Below are 14,000 nucleotides of genomic sequence, written 5' to 3'. Positions count from 1 at the left end.
TGTAGGCACGGAGCTGGACAGTTTAACATCTGTGGCAGAGCGAAGGGCGCTCAGCAGGCTCCTATCAATTATGGAGAATCCACTGCATCCACTAAATAGTATCATCTCCAGACAGAAGAGCAGCTTCAGCAACAGACTGCTGTCACTGTCCTGCTCCACTGACAGACTGAGGAGATCGTTCCTCCCCCAAACTATGCGACTCTTCAATTCCACCCGGGGGGGTAAACGTTAACATTTAACATTATACAAAGTTATTGTCTGTTTTTCACCTGCATTATTATCAGTCTTTAATTTAATATTATTTATTGTATCAGTATGCTGCTGCTGGATAATGTGAATTTCCCATTGGGATTAATAAAGTATCTATCTATCTATCTATCTATCTATCTATCTATCTATCTATCTATCTATCTATCTATCTATCTATCTATCTATCTATCTATCTATCTATCTATCTATCTATCTATCTATCTATCTATCTATCTATCTATCTATCTATCTGTCTACTGAGTCTCCAGGCATAAGTCAGAAATTATAGCTTACAAGTCCAACTTAAGTCACATTTACATTCACACACAGTGTCACTTATACAGGGCATTTCAGAATCACCAATTAACCAAACTCAAGAAATACTGAAGTACCTGGAGAAAAGCTCACATAGGTAATGTTTGAATGTACAGACACCACAGATAAGAGTTACTAATTTGGGATTTTCAAGAAAAGTAGTCTGATGTCTAATGACTAATAATGTGCAAACCACGCTGAAATCAGTTCACCTAAAGTTTTCTAAAATCTTAGAAATGTTCTTCAAAACTGATCTAGTTTTGAGTGAATTATAATGGTAAACTGGTCATTTATGTGTCACTAATGGCTAGGTAAATGTCTGCCAATTATGGTAGACGGAGTACTGCCACCACAAATGTGACCTGAGCTGTGAGGCAGCAGTGCTATCCATTCTGTCACCATGCCTCCCTGAGATAAAATTAAATAAAATAATATACCAGAACTGTAACATTTCTTTCAGATAGGAAGCATGAATTCATTAAGGTTTTCCTTCTACAGATTTGATAGCAGGTACTCACATCTCTCAAAAGGAATGGTAGTTTTTTTGCTTTCCTGATGCTTTTACTCATTCACTGCTGCTGCTATGAAATAAGTGTTGCACTAAAGCAAATGGATTCAACAGAGTGCAACTAAAGCCCGCAATACCTATGACATCAGTAATGGAGCAGCCAAAACATTAGTCATAGAACACCAGCAACGTCAGTCTCAGAATGTCCACGGCATCGACCTGCCCAAACAATGACACCATGATTGAAACACCCTTTCCGAGCGTCACTCACGTCATGCCCTCTGTGATTTCCAAGCGTCACTCGCATTGTGCCTTCTGTGAAAAAGAGGCTTATTACAAAGTAGCCTGATGCTGTAAGAATTAGTGTTTGCTCTTTCTTGTCTTCATCAGCAGCATATCACTCTGGGTAATATTCCTTCTGTGTGTATATTTTGAATTTAAATGGATTCGTTATACTACCACTAATTTTTATCCCACTACTAGAGATCAGCATTATATACTTGGCGGGGCTGTCCCATCCAATGTTGGATGTCACGCTGGCCTTGCATAGCATCATTGAGCTCCTGGGAAAAAAGGTTAATCTAGGCCAGCCACATGGTGAAATTCCAGGAAATTATTCAGCAAATGAGGTGTCAAGGTCACCAATAACGACAGCATTTTTGATACAAAAACCATTTTGGTGAACACTATTAATGGCAAATGCTTGCAAGTTTATACATTTGAGAAATGTTACAGATGCAGTGTGTTCCCTTAGCAATTTGATAATGTTGTTGCTTTGTCCATACAGCTTACTTTTTAAAGAAATGCAAATCTAGTGTCTTCAATACCAAAGGTGTTAACAGTGTGAATGGTGTTCTTGTTTTACTTGGTATTACAAACTACTAAATTAATGCTTAAGACATTTACAAAGTCACCTGGATTGTAAAACCTTAGTGTTTACAGTAAATGTTCTAAATTATTGGTATTTCAAAATATTTCAGCCATTTTAATCAATAATCAAGTACTGAGTATGTAAATCCTAGGTATAATGTAGGGTAACTAATTTCTATAACATTTAAAAAATTACCTCAACTAAATAAATAAAACACCCTGGTTGATTGGAAGCAGAAGAGAAAATCGTGGTTTTATTCTTCAAAAAGAAAGAAATTGTTCACAGACTGCTGCCCATAGATTCTGGTGATGAAAAATAATAAAGCAGCAGGAAAGGTCAATTTAAAACTCAGCATGTAGATTAGGAAAGGGACTGTGATTGCTGAGACACTCCAAGTATTCAAACTATAGAAGGAGTTTAATTTAGACACAATTCTGATCCAACCAGTGCCCCATAAATTAGAAGTATAACTTACACCATAAAAAATAACATTGGCAAAACTGTAATAAAAGTGGGCATTTCAGGTAAAACTCAGTTGGCTATATTTTTAGCTTCACTCCTTCAAGAAACTCTTCTTGACATATTCTATTAAGTATCTGTCGTCTCATTGTTTCAGTGCATTGTCTGTGAATTAATGGGATTTTTCTCTTTTTTGACAAGATTCTTCTCCTTTTTCATTATTAGTGTTTTATTAAACTCTTTGCATTCCACTACAGTTTCACATTTATTTTTTATTTTTCACCTTCTTTTGCATCTCATGTTATCTAACAAATTTTCACTCATTGGATCTTACTTTTGCTATGCAGTTGTAAAATCTTCATTTGAGATGATCAGTTTTAGTTCATTTCAGCAGCACACTCACTAGATCCATTATGCTTGTTGCTGTAATCTACTGTAGCGCTACATTGTCCTTGATCATATTAATACATTAAATGCATATAGGTACTGTGCATTTGCTTAGTGTACAATACAACACCACACTGATTAGATTATTAGTATAGTTTCTTGTTCCATTGCAGAGTACATTGAAATTGTTACTTGCATGTCTGACCTACAAGCAACACTATTATTAGTTAAAAGTAGTCCAAATCTGTGGGCGGTATGGTGGTGCAGTGGGTAGCGCTGCTGCCTTGCAGTTAGGAGACCCGGGTTCGCTTCCCGGGTCCTCCCTGCATGGAGTTTGAATGTTCTCCCCGTGTCTGCGTGGGTTTCCTCCAGGTACTCCGGTTTCCTCCCACAGTCCAAAGACATGCAGGTTAGGTGCATTGGCAATCCTAAATTGTCCCTAGTGTGTGCTTGGTGTGTGTGCCCTGCGGTGGGCTGGCGCCCTGCCTGGGGTTTGTTTCCTGCCTTGCACCCTGTGTTGGCTGGGATTGGCTCCAGCAGACCCCCGTGACCCTGTAGTTGGGATATAGTGGATTGGATGGATGGATAGTCCAAATCTTTTTACATATTTGGCATTTAAAAGTGTTTTGATCTGTATATTTTATTTTATATCCAATAGTTTTATGTATTTATTCAGTTCACTAAACTTATTTTCAACTAGCAGTATACATTATCAAGGATATTTTTCAACTGATAAATACTGTATCTCATCGCTATCAATGGGGCAGTCTCAACAAAGCCATGTCTGCCAGTGTGAAAGTGTGGCACCATGAAGGCCATCTCTTCAGAACTGCTGACTAGTTTCACATTAGGGTGTGTACATTAGAAAGCAACAAAATTATAGTAGGATTGTTTGTAGGGTTGAATCAATACTGGAAAGCCAGTGTCTATGGTTAATTGAGCATTTATTCAACTTATATCATGAATTTAGTCGATGCAAACCTTTTAATCCTTTGCATTGTGTGATATCCAATATACTGTATATTCTTATTTGATATAATTACTTCCTTGTGTGGAACAGCACACTTTAGAATAACGTTCCATCTTGCTGCATATATTATGTATCAATTTCTCTTGCTGGGCATGAAGGCTCCTTAGACACCTTTAATACAAGAAGTGCTTTCTAGTACTGCTGATTTCTTATTATTATTTCCTGACAGAGATTAAGATGTATAGTTTCTGTTTTTATTCTGTGGTGGAGTGATATTAAGTATATAAGTTGATAAATATTTGTATGTCTTCATTTGAAAGTCAGACAAAGTAAATGTAATGTAAGTGTTTCAGGAGAAATGTTTTTTTTCTTTGAGAACAGCAATGCTTTCATGTCTAACCAACCCTTGAGTCTTTAGGACTGACTCATGATGTTAATTTAATGCAGGGTTGGGAACGGTTTCTAAAACTGGTTTGGCAAATGATTTAATGCAGAACATTCTTATAAACTCACCCCCCACACCTTTCAACTCAACAAACGGTATCCACTTCTTGAAGGTAGGTGTGAAAAGGCAGTGTGTACACCGATTGGCCTGAAGTATGGCTGTTTGGGATTGATTTTGAATCAGAGGTCATTCTGTACCACGATGATCTGTTGGCCTAAGGATTTAGATGGAGAATATTTAAATTTGGTCAGTTTACCCCTCCCTCTGTCTCTCTTAAACCATGGCCATGAAGAGAAGACCATAATAAAGAGCACAACTCAGCAGCCATAAAGAGACAGGCTTGCTGCCTGTCCTGAAGAAAGCTGACAAGGAATAGTGACTCGACTGGAGAAACTCTGGCAGGACTAGCTTTGGGTGAACAGAATCAGAAGACAAGTTTTTGAGAGTCAACAGCTTGCCTCACAGTAAAACATCTTGAAGCAAAGCTTAACAGTGGTCAGAGTAAGCAAGTTGTTAATCCATTACTTGTTCCCTTGAAAAGACCTTTTTGTATAACTACAAAAGGAAATTAATTTTTTTTTTTGACCTCTGGCAGTTCATCTTACCTTTCTGCCATTGCAGGTTATTCAGATCAGGTCAGGTTGGGGAGCATGCACTGGTACAGCACGTTGCAGCACCCACCACACAACAAAAGAGCTTGGGATCCTGGTTGGCAACCCCCAAGGCAGACATACTGTCTAGTCCCACCCTCCAGAAATGACCATCTATCTGCTGCAGCCAGGTTTTACATGGGCGTCCCCTTGGTCTGGTCCAGCCACTCGGGTCCTTAACACCCTTGGGGAATTACGCCACATGGCCGTAGTGCTGTAACTGACGACACTCCCTTACAATGTAGATAATGTGTCTTATTTGGGACTCTGTGAGCAACCATTCATTCGACACAAAGTTAAACCAAGGATTCTCTGAAGAGACATAGTACTGAAGGAGACCATATTTTTTAGGTATACCTTGCTCATACTGGGTTGGATCCCATTTTGTCTTTAGAACTGCTGTAATTCTTAGTGGCATAGATTCAAAAAGTTGCTGGAAAGATTCCTCAGGAATTTTTTTCCATATTGACATGATAGCATCACGCAGTTGTTACAGATTTGTCTGCAGCACATCCATGATTCGAATTTCCCATTCCACCACATCGTAAAGGTGGTCTATTGGATTGAGATCTGGTGAATGTGGAGGCTATTTAAGTACAGTGAACTCATTGTCATGTTCAAGAAACCAGTTTGGTATGATTTGAGCTTTATGACATGGCTTGTTATCCTGCTGGAAGTGGGTACATTGGGGTCATAAAGGGATTGACATGGTCAGGAACAATACTTGGTGAGGCTGAAACATTTAAACAATGCTCAATTGGTACTAAGGGGCCCAAAGTGTGACAAATAAATATCCCCTACACAATTACACCACCACAACCAGCCTGGACCGTTGATTCAAGGCAGGATGGATCCATGCTTTCGTGTTGTTCTTGCCAAATTCTGACCCTACCATATGAATGTTGCAGCAGAAATCAAGACTCATTAGACCAGACAATATTTTTCCGATCTTCTATTCTCCAATTTTGGATGGCCTGTATAAATTGTAGCTTCAGTTGCCTATTCTTAGATGCGTGGCACCCAGTGTGATGTCCTGCTGCTATAGCCCATCTGCTTCAGGTTCGACATGTTGTGCATTCAGAGATGCTCTTCTCCATACTTTGGTTGTAACGAGGAGTTATTTGAGTTACTGTTATCTTTCTGTTAGCTCGAACCAGTCTGGTCATTCTCCTCTGTCCTCTGGCATCAACAAGTCATTTTTTCATAGAGATTTGCCACACACTGTATATTTTCCCTTTTTCAGACCATTCTGTGTAAACCCTAGAGATGGTTGTGCATAAAAATCCCAATAGATCAGCAGTTTCTGAAATACTCAGACCAGTCCATCTGGCACCAACAACCATACCAACAACCATCACTTAAATCACCTTTCCTCCCCATTCTGATACTCGGTTTGAACTTCAGCAGGTTGTGTTCTGGCCGGTGATCTTATATATATATATATATATATATATATATATATATATATATATATATATATATATATATACTGTATGACATGGAAGTGGTGCAGGGCTATGAGTACCTGGGGGTTCACATAAACAACAAACTGGTCTGGTCTGACAACACAGTGGCACAATAAATGAAGGAACCAAGTAGGGATGCACCGATACCGATACCAGTATCTGGTATCGGCCTCGATACCACATTTTCTAAAGTACTCGTACTCGTTAAAAGTCCCCCGATACCGGGGACCGATACCACGGTCTGAGAAATGTCTATGTTTGAGCGGCGTGTAAGGGGTTAATCACAGGCGCCGAGTGCCCGCCCCCAGGCCCCGGCTGCAGCTCAGAGCAGGGAGAAGGCGAGGCGAGACATGTCAGCCGTATGGAACTATTTCAAAGTGAATGAAGACGACAAAACAAAGGCGGACTGCAAATTGTGCTCAGCGAAATTGTCCAGAGGAGGCTCAAAAGGTAGCGCATTTAACACAAGTAATTTAATCAAGCACCTAAAATCCCAACACGACAACGAGTACAAAGAGTTTACCCACGCTTCTAAACCAACACAACCCACGCTGCAGCAAACTCTTGCAAGATGAGAGAAAATGTCCAGAGACAATCCACGTGCTGTGAAAATAACACAGGCAATTATCGAGTACATTGCATTGAGTGACCAGCCACTCTCGGAGGTAGAAAATGTGGGATTCCTGCGTCTCCTCCATGTTCTGGAGCCCAGATATGATGTCCCAAGCCGCCGCTACATGACTGACACGACTCCGTGAAAAAACATATCCACAGCCTACTGCAAGCCTCCTCTGTGTTTAGTTTCACCACGGATATTTGGACAAGCAGTGTTAGCCCCGTGTCGCTAATTAGCCTAACCTCCCAGTGGATAGATGAGAGTTTCACGCCGCAACGAGCCATATTACATGCGAAACAATTCCGCGGCTCGCACACCAGCCAGGCTATAGCGCATGTGTTTGAGGATATGCTCCAGACATGGGGTATACCTAATCATGTTTTTATTAAGTACTCGGTATCGGCGAGAACTGAAATGCAAGTACTCGTACTCGTACTCGTTATCCAAAAAAGTGGTATCGGTGCATCCCTAGAACCAAGCAGACTGTACTTCTAAAGAGATTCAGGTCTTCTGATGTATGCAGCAAGCTGCTGGAAATCTTCTGTCAGTCCGTAGTAGCAGGTGTGGTCTTCTATGCTGCAGTCTCCTGGGGAAGCAACCTGAGAACAAAATATCAATGCCAAAACAAACTTATCAGGAAAGCCTGCTTAATCACAGAGTTAACCCTTGAAGCTGTTGTGGAAAGCAGGATGATGACAAAATTGGATGTCATCATGAAAATTTACCTCTGCTCCCTCCAGGTGGCACTCTCTATGAGCGGTTTTAGTCACAGGCTCATTCCACCATGGTGTGCTAAGAAGCACGGCTGGGGTTTTTTTCTGCCCACTGCTTTCATGAATTTCATGCAATTCAATGTTTTCACCCAATGTACTTGTTAAGTTCATTTCACATACATTTATTCTTATTCATTTATTTATCAATTGATTAATCTGCTATATTATCTGTCCTGTGAGTCTGTATTCTTGTTTTTTACGTTTCTGCTACTGTATGCATCTGAATTTCTCCATGGGATTAATGAAGTTTATCTAATCTAATATGTAAAGGAATGCTGTTACTTGTGAATTTTTAATGATTTACATGTTTTAGGTATCCCTGGAAATGATATGAGTACTTTATAAATAAGGTTTGTTTATGAACATAATTATTTAAAATAGAATCAGTCAATCTGAATGAAAATATATATTATATACTGTTCAGAAAATTAACAGAACACTTTTTAATCAGAGTATAGAATCAAGTCAATGAAACTTCTGGGATATCGATCTGGTCTGTAAAGTAGTAGATGGGGTTGTTAATTAGTTTCAGCTGCTTTGGTGTTAATGAAATTAACAACAGGTTGCCCTACAGGGGCAACAATGAGATGACCCCCAAAACAGGAATGGTTTAACAGGTGGAGGCCTCAGACATTTTTCCCTCCTCATCTTTTCCGACTGTTTTTTCACTAGTTTTGCCTTTGGCTATGGTCAGTGTCACTACTGGTAGCATGAGACGATACCTGGACCCTACAGAGGTTGCATAGGTAGTCCATGTTCTCCACCATGGTACATCAATATGTGCCATTGCCAGAAGGTTTGGTGTGTGTCCCAGCACAGTCTCAAGGGCATGGAGGCGATTCCAGGAGACAGGCAGTTACTCTAGGAGAGCTGGACAGGGCCGTAGTAGGTTCTTAACCCATCAGCAGGACCGGTATCTGCTCCTTTGGGCAAGGGCACTACCAGAGCCTTGCATAATGATCTTGAGCAGGCCACTGGTGTGAATGTCTCTGACCAAACAATCAGAAAAGACTTCATGAGGGTGGCCTGAGGACCCGATGTCCTCTAGTGGGACCTGTGTTCATTGCCCGGCACCGTGGAGCTCGATTGGCATTTGCCATAGAATACCAGAATTAGCAGGTCTACCAGTGGTGCCCTGTGCTTTTCACAGATGAGAGCAGGGTCACCCTCAGCACATGTGACAGACGTGAAAGGGTCTGGAGAAGTTGTGGAGAACTTTATGCTGCCTGTAACATCATGGTGGGTCAGTAATGGTCTGGGAAGGCATATACATGGAGGGACGCATAGACCTCTACAGGCTAGACAATGACACCTTGACTGCCATTAATAATTCTTTACATTTATATAGCGCTTTTCTCACTACTCAAAGCGCTCAGCAATTGCAGGTTAAGGGCCTTGCTCAAGGTCCCAACAGAGCAGAGTCCCTATTGGCATTTACGGGATTCGAACCGGCAACTTTCCGATTGCCAGTGCAGATCTGGATGAAATCCTTGGACCCATTGTCAGACTCTATGCTGGTGCAATGGGTCCTGGGTTCCTCCTGGTGCACGACAATGTGCATGGCCTCATGTGGCGAGAGTATGCAGGCAGTTCCTGGAGGATGAAAGAATTGATACCATTGACTGGCCCCCACACTTGCCTGACCTAAATTCAATAGAACACCACTGGGACATTATTTTTTCAGTTCATCCGACGCCACCAGGTTGCACCCCAGACTGTCCAGGAGCTCAGTGATGCCCTGGGCCAGATTTGGGAGGAGATCCCCCAGGACAACATCCGTCGTCTCATCAGGAGCATGCCCTGATGTTGTCAGGCATGCATACAAGAACGTGGGGGCCATACAAACTACTGAGCATGAGTTTGAGTTGCAAAATGAAATGCAATGAAATTTCAGCAAAATAGACTAGCCTGCCGCATCATTTTTTCACTTTGATTTTCGGGGTGTCTTTGAAATCAGCCCTCTGTAGGTTGATAATTTTCATTTCCATCAAACGATGTGGCATCCTTTCATTCTTAACACAATACCCAGTCCATATCAGTATAGATATCCAGCAGGATTTTTTTCCTGTTAAGATCTGATGTGTTTTCAAAGTCTTCCTTTAATTTGAGAGAGACTAAAGAACTGAAGGAGTTCTTTAGTATGGAACTGTGGTGGCCAATTGAGGAGACACCACCACTAGGAAAGACAGGGATTCAATAGCAGCATAGATAGGCCCAAAAAAGGGTACAGTAGAACCTCAGAATATGAACGTCTCCAGATTCAAACAGTTCAGAATATGAGCAAGTCATTTGATTTTTTTTGCCCCCAACCTCGAACGAAAACTTAAGATTAAGATGTGCCTGTGAGGAGCCAAGAAAAAGCCAAGCAGGGCTACATATGCTGTATATGCCTATGACTCAGCCTCAGTATCGCTGCAGATCTCTTGCTGTAAAGAAGTGCTACAGCTGTTTTGTCTGTGAACATGTTATTTTTTGCTTTTTTGGGGGGGTTTGCTTTTTGAAAGTAATTACTATGGCCCCTAAAAAAGTTAGCAGTGAGGGCAACAAAGCAAAGAGAAGCTCTTATGTGTTACAATTGAGCCAATAAAGGAAATAATAATGAAACATAAAAGAAGAGTATGGGATGGCCAAGACAACAGCAAGCACATTTTTGGAAAATAAAAATGTGTTTATCTCTTCTGTGCATTGATTTCAATGGTTTTAAAATGACTTTTATTATTAGTCATATAAGTATATAGGTATTGATAAGCAATCATTTGGAGGTCTGGAACAAATCAATCCTATTTGCATTATTTGCTATGTAGAAATTCGATTTGAAATTTGACCAAATTGAAACTCAATTAACCTTCTGGAACAGATCAAGTTCATGTTCTGAGGTACCACTGTATATTATATTGTGTTTGTCTTCCTGTTGTAGTTTTTGCTGCTTTCAGTGTGTATTCATCTCGGAGGTTATTTTGTATTTAATAAAAGTGCCATTTTAGTTTGTCTGTTTGGAATTTTTTTACGTTTTGTCATCTGTCACTTGGTGTCCCTTCCTTACCAGCATGTTTACCACATCATTTACATTAGTAGTAGTTTAAAATTTGCAGTTCTAGTGTAGTGCCTCCTTTCATAATTTATGATTACTGTTATTATAAGAATTCATATTTATATAAAAGAATGGCTTAATTACTCTAAAGTGACAGGTCTTAATGGTTTGTTAACATTTTAAAAACATCTTGATGAGATTTTTATTACAATGTTATAATTTAGTGGAGACAATGCTTCTCTTGTCTTATGGCAAGAGAGGCTGCACAATTACTCATTCACAGTATAACTGTGAAGTTGTCTTTTTTCTGAGCCTGATAAAACATCTGTCATGTCACCCACCTGAATTTTAATATCTAAGCTGACTGCACCCAGAATGTGTTGTATATTATTAGCCTTGTGTGTCCTTTGCATAATCAAGTATGCAGTAAACCGTAATAGTGTTTTTATTGCTTTTAAAAGTTTAGGCCCTTTTCACACTGTCTTGAACATTTTAGAGAAAGAAAGTGAGAGACAGTTGTGGAAGAAAGCTTTGTAACCTAGTTCATTAAAGCAGATTTTGATTAAATGGAGCTGCTGTTTCAAAATCTGGCTTGCCTACTAAATGACAAAGTATTAAACTATAAGACAGGGCCAATCAAAATGGTTATAATATTTTAATCACTAATGTATTGCATAATTTGAAACTCTTAACACAGTTTTGAAATTTTTTACACATCTTAATATGACATTGCCATATTTCATCACAAGCTAAAAATGTATTGGTTAAGGGGGCATGGGGTGATTTTAGTGGCCTTTTATCTACAAGTTGTGTATACTACTTATTTACATTAAACAGTGCTTCTAGTACTGCGAGTATACTTGAATTATCTTACTCTACCAAATATTTTAAAGCATAAGAAAAGCAAAAACAGCTGCAAGGTGCTCTGCAAACAAAGCACAGCGCCACCTATATTGAAAGCTCAGTAACATATATATGTATTTCTAAAGCATGCGTAGTGTGGCAGGTGGCCGGGGTCCATGCCCAGCCGGAACGCCCCTGCACACTATATTCAGGGGGAGCAGCCCGGGGCAGTGCAATACATCCCCCTGGATGCTAGATGGCCACCCCCCTGGGTTGAAGCGGTGCCTTGGATTCTCGCGGGGCTTCATGGGACTTAGAGTTGGGTGCATCCCTGTTGGGTCCTGCATACACTGCCAGGGTGTGCTGTACCTGGGACTCCTGAGCCCGTGTGGGCGGCATATTCGGCACACCTGGAAGTGCAGCTGGAACTCTGTGATCAAACACCTGGAGCACTACCGGGTGGACTATAAAGGGAGTCAGCGACCACCACTCAGCGGCCAGAGTTGGGAGGAGGAGGACAAAGCTTGGTGAGGAGTGGTGGTAGGAGAAAGAAGTGCTTTAGTGTTGCGGAATGTACTGTTTTTGGGACTGTGTTGTGGCTGGAGGGATTACGGGGAAGACATGCCCTCCAGCTGAAGAAAAATAAAAGTTTATTTATTTTTATACATGCCTCCATGTGAATCTGTGTCGGGTCGGGCGCAATATAGCGCCTTTCTTACAGTAGTCATTACTAAAACAACTTACAAGCTATCATAGGAATGCTATAAGAAAATAAAGACTAAAAACTCTATTTACATGTTTGCCGTTCTTGTAAATACTGCATATGCACCAGATCTGTTAACAATAAACACTGCTGCAGGCCTAAGTCTTTGTTCAGCTTCACTGTGCCCAATCAACTTCAACAGCACCTGGCCTTTCACATGCAGAAGACAGCAACAAGCAACTAGTCCACACATAGATGTTGTGATATGGACGCTACCAAATTGTATTGCGCCCGACCCGACACAGACTCACACTGAGGCATGTGCAAAACACAAAGGACTTTTATTTTTCTTGACCTGTGGGGCACGTCTTCCCCGTGAACCCCACAGGCAATACACAATTCCAAAAGCACTTAACTCCACACAACACAATCCTTCCTTTGGCACCACCACTCCTCCCAGGCAACGTCATCCTCTTCCTCCCGATTCTGGCCCTGAGTGGTGGTTGCCTGTCCTTTTTATAGCCCACCCGGAAGTGCTCCAGGTGCTTGATCACCTGTTCCTGATTACACTTGTGGGCGGGGCTGTAGAGTTGTCCAAGCTGGCTCCGAGATTCATGCAGCACCCCCTTGCGGCCACCCCAGATCCCCACAGGGTTGTGGAGAACTCTATCTCCCATGGAACCCTGCGGGACACTGAGGCACCATCGTCACCCAGGGAGGCTGCCACCAAGCGTCCCGGGGGAAGTACTGAGGAACCCATGGCTGCTCCCCCAGAACATAAGTAGAAGGGGCGTCCTGGCCAGGCATGGGACCCGGTTGCCCGCCACAATGTATTTACTTATGCTTCCTTTGTTTTGTGGGCTGTTTTTCAATTTGGACTTCCCTAGTGAAATTTGTCTCTTCAAATAAAATTAACTATCATCTTCTGCAGAAAGAGGTTCCTGCCCACTTAGTAAAAACAAAAATTTACAGATGATGAAATACGAAATATGAAATTCTACAAACACTCTTCATGACAGGATTCTCTCAAACTGTCTCTGTCAATCTCTCCTGCCAACCTTTCTGTGACACTTGCTGTCACCCAATGTTCTTTTGACATGCGTGTCTCCCTCATCTCAAGATTTATCAGGGCTATGAGCAGCTAGCTAAAACATGATAAAAAGGATGCTGGACAGTGAGACAAGCCATTAGTAATTTGGCAAAACCTTGTGATGTTTAGCGAATAAAACATTTGCTACAGGTGACAGTTTCCACATCTGCTGTATGTGAATGTTGAAATCCCCTATCAACACTGTATGATTACAATTTATGGCTATGTCAGTTAGTAGGATGTCAAATTCAGTCATGAACATTGAATATGGTCCCAGTGGTCTGAAAATTAATAATACAATTGCGCTAGATTCTGTTTTAATATCTAATGTGAGCACCTCAAACAATGTACATTCACCTACATTTTTAGAAGAGGTATGCACTTCATCACGTAGAATTTTTGCAAGGCCATGTCCTAGACCATGAGCTATAAAGGATTGTAAAAACATTGCTGCCTTAACTAAGGGAATCATGTCAGAATTGCTAAGCCAAGTTTTAGTAAGAAGACAGAGTACAGGTTTTGCACTTAGTGTAGTGTTGTTCACCAAAATAGCTTTATTTCCAAAGAAGTAAATGTTAAACAAACAGTATTTTAAACTGTTGGATATTTTTGGTTCAGTTTAAT

At 40.9% G+C, this 14,000-nt stretch overlaps 1 protein-coding gene across 3 annotated transcripts in view; it reads left to right on the top strand.

The window, feature by feature from the left end:
* The window catches only part of sgcg (sarcoglycan, gamma), a 448,908-nt gene that overhangs the window by 239,867 nt on the left and 195,041 nt on the right, over positions 1 to 14,000 (top strand). The window lies entirely within an intron of this gene.

Source organism: Erpetoichthys calabaricus, chromosome 4 (assembly GCF_900747795.2).
Source record: "Erpetoichthys calabaricus chromosome 4, fErpCal1.3, whole genome shotgun sequence".
NCBI classification, from domain to species: Eukaryota; Metazoa; Chordata; class Cladistia; order Polypteriformes; family Polypteridae; genus Erpetoichthys; species Erpetoichthys calabaricus.
This window is presented reverse-complemented; position numbering and strand designations above follow the sequence as displayed.